Source organism: Gossypium hirsutum, chromosome A01, assembly GCF_007990345.1.
Source record: "Gossypium hirsutum isolate 1008001.06 chromosome A01, Gossypium_hirsutum_v2.1, whole genome shotgun sequence".
Taxonomy (NCBI): domain Eukaryota; kingdom Viridiplantae; phylum Streptophyta; class Magnoliopsida; order Malvales; family Malvaceae; genus Gossypium; species Gossypium hirsutum.
The window spans coordinates 34029819-34038896 of NC_053424.1; the positions used below are offsets into that span (position 1 = coordinate 34029819).

General features: G+C 30.8%; 1 long non-coding RNA gene across 1 annotated transcript; it reads right to left on the reverse strand.

The window, feature by feature from the left end:
• Window positions 1–5758: 5758 nt before the first annotated feature.
• Window positions 5759–8855, reverse strand: LOC107918165 (uncharacterized). The gene is made up of 3 exons (XR_001689956.2): window positions 8568–8855; window positions 8441–8467; window positions 5759–6518 (listed from the first exon to the last, which is right to left on the reverse strand). It is a non-coding gene; the product is annotated as an uncharacterized lncRNA (long non-coding RNA).
• Window positions 8856–9078: the final 223 nt, after the last annotated feature.

A 9078-nucleotide genomic window follows, 5' to 3' on the forward strand; every position in this document is an offset into this window, starting at 1 on the left:
GACGTAAAGGAGTTATATTTTTCTGTTATTCACTTAATAGGAATGCCCTTTTCTGTTTCCTCCTCCTTCCCCACTATCCCTCCCCTATCACAAATTTCTTTACTTTTTTGCAGACCTCCCAACCATTAGCTTCTTCTTCTCTTCTCCCTATTCTTTTTTCACCATCATCCCCAAGGAAAATGAACACCAATAATGCAGTAAAAGTGTGGCCACAAAGACCTGGCCTTTATGCCATATGCACCATGCTTGCACGCTGAATGTTACCACATTTCCGAAGCCTAAAACAAAATTGGTCTTAATTACAAAGCTTCGATTTGCCAAAATGACAAAGCTAACATGAGGAGTTGCAGTTTGCTTACTGAGTAGACCACAGAAATGAGCTCTATATCAAGACTCAACATCTAAGTGTTTGGGTCTCTTTCAAAATCGAAGTAACCAATGCAGATTGAATAGACCCAAAAAGGTAATAGAAGGAAACCAATGTTATCTCCGATGGATACACCCTTTTAGAACTGCAGCCTTCAAATTTAGTAGGGAAAGTATCAATTTGAAGTAGCCAAAGCATCATGGATTATGAAATAGCATATTAAATTACCAGGCCAATGATTTTTACTAAAAGTGACAAACAGGCAGTAGCGATGAAGTGGCCACTTATAAGCCAATTGTTAGATGTTGTTTTGATGTTGTTAACATGGTGGAAGGAGATATGTGTAAATGAGGTTGAATTCATGGAGAAAGTATTGGCATAATAGCAAAGATCAAAGACAACTGATTATGCCTTGTACTACAAAAACAAATGGCATAGCAGCAGACGAGGTTGAAGATAACAAGAAGCAAGAAAGTGAAAGTTGGGATTAAGTTGGCAAGAGCAAAAGTAAGGGTTGGAGAGCTGTAGACGAACTTGAAGATAACAAGAAGCAAGAAAGTGAAAGTTGGGATTAAGTTGGCAAGAGCAAAAGTAAGGGTTGGGGAGTTGTATCTTGCACCAATGATTACACAATTCTGCATCAAAGTGATCCTACAAAAAATCCAGTTTTATATCTAATTTTTCACCAATAAAGGAATTATTGAACTTTGTTTAGATTTAATTACATACCCAGCAACGCTTAAGCAAAAAATTTTGCACAAAAAAGATAAAAGTAATTGGTGGTTACTTTTTCTTGTATATAAAGAAGTCTCAAAATTGAAATAAATACCATTAATTGCTCATCCATGGATTTAATTGATAGATAGATGAGAATCTTGTGAAGAAAAAAGCTGCTGGAAGAAGAATGAGAGAAGCGAGAGCATTTGAGTAGACAACAAAGATAAAGTGGCTTATTCTTTTGGACATGGCAATTTTGCTGAGGGTAAGAGAAATGATGGTGAAGAAGAAATAGAGAGAAAATAGAGAGTAAAGGGGGAGAGGGTAATGGTGGGGAAGTTTGTAAAAAAGTAAAGGTGTTTGTGATAGGGGGAGGGATGGTGGGGAAGAGGGAGAGGGAGGGGGATAGGAGAGGGATGGAAAATGGCATTTTTATTAAGCGAATAACGGAAAAGGATAGCTTCGTTACAGATGTAACGGAAAACAGTTAGTGGTGACTATTTTGTTATTTTTTGAAAGTTGAGTGATTGAATTAAAACTTGAGTGACTGTTTTGTTAGTCACTCTAAAGTTGGGTGATTGTTGGTGTAATTTATCCTAAAAATTTTACATTAGTATTTACAATTTAAAATGAATTCATTAAACTAAAAACTATAGCATCTCTTGTTAATCCATTTCAAAATCGCTTAAATTGTTTAATTCACCACCACTATATCATCATCATCACTTTTTTCATCATGCACATCTTCTGGATCAATAATATTTTCATGTCTTGTTAATATTTTTGTATTCTATAAAATTTGTATCATTTCAACTGACATGTTTTCGGATAAAATTGTGTATCGCTATTGTAGTAACAACGTTTATCGTTTGCTTTTCAAAACTATAACTTGACATATTCTTTAAAATGACCATTTTTTCAAAACACCAAAAGTTCAATCATATTACGTAATGATGAATGTGAATGGTTGAATATTTTCTTTAGTAGATATTGTTTTACCTCTACGAAAGTCAGGTAAATGATATCGCTAACCTCTATATGTTTCAAGATAACATGAAACACTTTTTACTCGTATTCAACGCTATAATAGGGTACGAGACATTATCAAACTTACCACGCTATCATATAATTTTGAGCTATAAATTTGCCTCCAAATTAAAACCATTCATATTCAATCATAGTCTCTAGCACGAGCTTAAGAGGTTGAAAACATGCATTGGAAGTGGTTTGGGATTAAACTAAGAATTTTTTAAATTTTTACAAAATTTAAAAAAAATTTGCCTTAAAATAGGGTTTACACGCCCATGTGGTTTGAGACATGCTTGTGTGAATAGGCTGTATGGCTACACATGCCTGTGTCTCGACTTCGTGTAACTTTCTAACTTGTAACTCATAAACAGATTGAGGTCATACAGCAAAGTCAAATGCACGTGTGCTAGGCTGTGTGAAAAATTAATTTAAATAAAATAGGTACAGACTTTACACGGTCAGGGCATACGCCTGTGTTCGAGGTCGTGTCATCACGGCTGAGACACACGTCCGTGTTTTTGCCTGTGTGCTCAATTCTGAGTGTTCTGTTTCTTAAAAAATTAAGTGCAGGAGACACGGCTATAACACATGCTCATGGGGCAGACCGTGTGTTACAAACGGCCTAGGCATATAAATAGACTTACAACAATGTTAATCAAGATAAGCCAATTTACATGCACAATTTTCACAACAAGCCTTTGACATTTACAAGCCAATTCATTTGGCTAAAATCATAATGACACATATAATAAAATAACCAAGTCCCTATATATGCCATACTTTCAAAATACTAAGATCATCAATACCCAAAATGAGAGTTTGATAGTGTGATTTGAATCTCCGATGATCTCCGATCCGAGCTAACTTGGTGACACTATAAAAACATGGAAAGCAAATGGAGTAAGCTATATGGCTTAGTAAGCTCGTCTGCAAAAAATAAGCAACCTTACTATGCATATAACATTTAAATATTATAACATAGTTAAATGTAAATTTACCATAGTTTCATGATCATAATTCATTTTATCACCAAACTTAACCTCATTTTCATCATTTTAAGCATTTAATAGTCATGAGCTTTTCATACATATCTGAACCATCTCAAAATGAACTTACACATCTTTATCTTTGGCTACTCGTGAACCACTCGGAATAAAAATGTCGGATACTCAGGAAATTTGCACATTAAGTGTCACATATGTAGCCAAAGCTACTTAAGTCCATATCACATAGTTGCTCACTATCGAGCTATCAATGGGCCTACTCACACAAGCTGTTAGTCAAGACGTAGTTACGCGGTGCTGCTCAAAAAAGCTATCAAGTATCTGCAACATATGCTAGTATACTCTGCCATCGGTAGCACGTATAAGACCAACACTCAGATCATATAATCACATAACACCAAATGACCATAATGACATGTTCACTTGAACCTATCCTATTCTTAAGGTTTAAAACGGGATTTCTTGCTCGTCGATTCGTCATCGAACTTGTTCGTAGAGTTATACTCATTTACATAATCAAACATACAATTCATGCAACATTAAAGCATTTAAGTACAATTATTTTAAAATTTATTTTTAACATACGAACTTACCTTAGTACAAAATGGCTAGTAATTCGATTTAGTCCACAATTTTATTCTTTTCCCGGTGTAGGTTAGAACCTCGTCTCTCTTGATCTATAATATCACACTTAACTCATTCAATCATCATATTATCCAATTTAATCCCAAAACACCTTATAACAAAAATTATTTTTTTACCCCTAATTTTTTAATTTTTTATATTTTAGTCCCTAGGCTAGTAAAATGATTTTCATTTGATTTCTTCATTATCCAAGCCTAGCCGAATATTATTATTACTCATATCAGCCCACATTTTTTATTTATTCACATTTTTAAATACATTTTATAACTTTTACAAATATGTCCCTATTTGACATTTTGACATTTTAATCAAAAATCACTTAGTAAATGTTGTTTATCTAACACTAAGTATAAATTTTTTACCATTAAATATAAAAATATACATATATAACATGGGTAAAATTTTAAACTTTATTTTTCTTTCAAATTAGTCATTAGAATAACTAAGTCAAGTTGCAACATTCATAAAAACGTAAAAATTATTAAAAACGAGACAAAGACGAACTTACAATTGAGTTTGGAAGTTGGCCAAACCCTAGCTATGTCTCCCTTAGTGAGTTTCGGCCATAGGGGACTAAATTGGGGAAGATGACATCTTTTTTAGTTATTTTTGTCTTTATTTATCAAATGATAAAAATGCCCTTCACTTAAAACTTTAAAATTTTACCTAATCATGTTTATTTTTGTCCAACTTAAAATATAATGTTTTAATTACCATTAAAGGACCTCCAATTTAAAATATTATAACAATTAGATACCTTTAAATTCTAGAACATATATTTTGCACTTATTGCAATTTAATTCTATTAGTAAAATTGGACATTTTATCGATAAAATTTATTAACAAAGTTTTCGCACAATCATTCAATCATATTGTAGACCTTAAAGAAATAATAAAAAATAAATATTTTCCTTAAAGAAATAATAAAAAATAAATATTTTTACTTCGGATTTGTGGTCTCGAAATCATTGTTTTGATTTGACTCTAAAACGAGATCTTACATAACCTTTCATTTGAGGATATCCAAAATCAACAAGATAATATTTACCTACATGTCATAATATAACAAGCAATTAATTCAATAATTGTTTATTTTTTAAATTTATCAATTAAAAAGCTTATACTTTATTATTTAAAAAAAGAAATAAATGAAATATCTTATCATTTGGTGGACATGAAAATTTGTATTTTGGATCTCGAATTGTATCAAGAAATATTCTAGTGTCATGCGCCGATCCTTCCCATCCAGCCATAACAATGGTAAAACACATATTAAAACCACATGCTACCATAACATTTTGAGTCGGGACACATTTTCTTCTAATATGGGGAATTTGTTCTTTTGGTGAAAGAATAGCAGTAATATGAGTACCATCAATTGCACCTATGCAATCTTAAACAAATAATCGTATTAGTCTTATGCATATTTTTAATCGACCAAAAATTTTAAAACATAATAATATAATATTCATTTTTAACCTTAAAATGCGACATATACCTAGAATCATTACGTATTTTTCGAGTATTGAGCTAAAAAAATGATCTTCTAGTGTAATTAGATCAATGGCCATCTTTGAAACTTTCTCAAGCACAATTATAAAGTATCGACTTATTGTTGCTCTAGACCTTTTGCACCGATGCCCAATATGTACAAAAAAATTCCCAACATTTCACAAGAAGATATGTGTTTTGAAGTTAGTAAGTTGTATCTTGTCTCAAAAACTCTTAGTAAACTTATGAATACAATTTTAGACATCCTAAAATTAATCATACAATGTGATTCATGACTGTCAAAGATCCCTCGGATCTATGCTTTACTTGACTGTTTTGAATCCATGTGTGGTTGCTTCAATATATACTTCTCATAATATAATTACACGGAAGAAGATGCAACAACAAATAATCTATAAAAACATTCCATGCATTGTAATATCTCTTTCTTTTCCCTTTCATCATCACTTTCATCACCGTTGAAATTGTCAACTATACTCATCACTTGTGAACAAATTTTATATCCAAAATCAATTATAAACAACTATTGATAAAACTAGATTACACATAAATAAGTAGAATATAAATTCAATATCCAAAAACCAAACATAAACAACTATTGATAAAACTAGTTTAGCATTGTTGTTTAGTCACATAGTAGATATCTCTAGACCCTAGAAAACTAAAAAATTTTCAACTATCCTCCATTTCCGTCTTAAGTCACAAAGCTCTAATCTTGGGATTAATTGATAAAAACATAATTCGCTTGTCCTTATTGAGTAATAATCTCAATGATAAAAAATATAGAGGACTAGTTTCTGGAACTTCCTTCGACATGCTATCAAACACTTTGATTGCTTGTGGAATACTATAAGGATCTATAACATGAGTCAAACTAGATGTAGCTTGACTCATATTTTTAGTTGCATTGCATAATTTTTCCATTTGACTAAATAATCTTGTAGCCCTTCCAATTTGCTTTGAGGATTTCTTCCTTCCAGTTTTAAAACGTGAAGTTGATATCTTAGGTGTTTTTCTTTTTTAATCATTTCCATCAATGTGAACATCATTTCTCACATTTTCTTCCTCATTCTCTTCAGGTATTTAATTGTCAAAATACTCAAAAAATTTACAACGGAGTGTACCAGAAGAAGGTGCTCATGCTTTATCACATGTTGCAACTACTCCCATGAACATTTGGTCTAACTTCCCTTCGAATTCAGGATCAATGCTCGATGTTTTAAATTTTTAGCTTCAGGTACAACCTACATATAAAATAGTAATTTAATAAAAGAAATTATCAATAACCTCATAAATAAGAAAAAATAAAAATATCCAGAATTATTAGTGTACCTTTAGGCTACTTTCCCACCAATCATCCGACGCATCAAATGTTTTTTTTATAGGATTCCATCCTAGACCAGTATCTCTATCTTTAAGTTTCTTCCAAGCCTTCCATTCTTTTTTTAAGGCATTTCACCTATTTTTAAGTTATCTTCGTGAATAAGTCTTACCTGTTTTTTTCTCGAAATTGGTCATTATTTTCAACCATCCATCATTTGTGAAATGAATACTAGGTCTATTGCTTTTCAATATCTCTTTAATACAAATATCACAAAATATTTCTGTCAATCTCTTATCCTACCATGCTATGACTTTTTCACCACTAACTTCAACCATCGAAGTACTCATCTATTGTGTATGTGAACATATTCGTTTCAGCCAATAAAGCAATCAAGAAAATCAAATGTCACATAAGTATATTTTATTTGACTTTGATTAGAGGCGGAAAAAAAATTAAATTTATCATTGCATTAAACTTTAAATGAATTTCTGACTCTAAATCTCGCAATTAGTTGCAACTACTAAAAAAATGAGAAAAAAAATTTAAAATAATAGTTGGCTATCTCACCATGATAGATCCATTTCAACTTAGGGAAGGAACAAATCAAAATCCATTGCACATTCGTGTCAAATACGTTATTCTATGAAACTTTCAGAAATAAATTTGGATCCTTATTTCTTTACTAAAAAATTACAAAGGTAATTAACCTTTTCTAAGTTAAATTTATAGCTTCATACTGCAAATCAACCCTTAATTATATAAGTTAGGCATTTTGTTTTTATAATTGACACCAAAGAATGTTCCATCTAGAATTAATATTGCTATATTTAGATGTATCCATTAGTCCATGCTTATGAATATTTTCATTTAACAAAAGAAAGGAAAAAACAAAGTAAAATAGCCTTATTCAAATTAATCTTAGATGCATATAATAATCAAACTAGTATTTATTTTTAAAAAATATTATTATAATTGAATAACAAGGAATATAAACCTTTTTTTATAATAATGTTTTTAATTTGAATCGCATGTGTTTCATTTCTAGACTTTCATTTTTAATTTGGAAAGAATTATTCCAGTTGTTGATGTTTGACTTTGTTTCTGTTTCTCTTACTTTCTCCATTCTAATCTCCTCTTCTGCTTTCTTTATCTACTATTCAGATTTTCTTAACATAAATAAGACTAAGAATAGCATTAAACAAAGTAAATTCTTTCATGAGTTAAAGTTTTAGGTTTTATTTTCGTATCCTCCCAAGTTCTTATTTTGAAGAGACAACTATAAAGACCCTTTGTTTTAAATTGCAATTAGTTTTCAAGTTTCCTAGCTAGTTGATTGTCTTTTTCTTCTTGTTGTTTAATCATTGTAGTCAATGTTCTTTGCATGGTAGTCTACAGATTATTTGTTAATTTCTACAATTTACTATCATTTTTACATTGATTTTTCTTATGTAACAGACTTGTCAAAGAAGGATATGAGCTAAGAAAAGCTGAAATATATAAAACTTAGCAAATCCTACTATCCACATCTTCTCTTTGACCCTTGCTACTGTATTTTGAAGAATCAAACCTTTTGATTTGTATAAAATACCAACATCTAATCTAATCTAATCAAATATAATAGCAAAGTCAAGAAGATGTCAGAAAAAACAGATAACAGGTTCAAGATGTCAAAAAACTAGGGTACAAGGTTGGCCTTCCCAGGTTTCTACTTAAGGGCTCAGAGGATTTAACAACAACATCAAAGTCAAATACCAGAATATATTCCAAGCATAACAACCAAGAGTTAAATGAAATCCTATTAGCATAATTTAACACAAGTTAAATGAGGAAAAAAAATTATACCGTGGAAGCTCATCGGTGGAAGCTCACCTAAAATGGGGAAAAAAACAAAAAAATTAAATGGTAAGTTAAAATGAGAAGATGAGATTAGGGAGATTAGAAAGAGAGTAAGTGAGTGAGAGCACTTTACCTTGAAGATCTTGAAGAAAATGGAAGGAAAATAAAAAAGAATAGAGAGAAGAAGATGGAAGGAAAATAAAAAAGATCCAGAGAGAAGATGGAAGGAAAATAAAAAAGAACTAGAGAGAAGAAGAAATGAAGAAGAAACATGAAAAATAATAATGACAAAAAAGTAATTAATTAGCCAAAAGCACTTTTGGCCTAGAAAAAGTTAAAAATTTCGACTTTTTCAACGGGGAAAAATAACTTCTTAAATGGGTTTTTTAAGTTCAATTGAAGTTTGTTCAATAAGTTCAGGGAAAATCGCTTTTTCATTGAAAAACGCTTTTTGGAAGCATAGGTAAACAAGGTCTTAGTCTATTTTCAAAAAATACTTGGTGTTTTACCACCTTTCTTACAAAATAATATAATTAATTCAAAATTGGTTGGTTTATAAATTATTTACTCATTTAAAAACTCATTTTTCAACAATGCAATGGAAAAGTGATAATAACAATGTTTTAATGAAAATCATGTTTCAT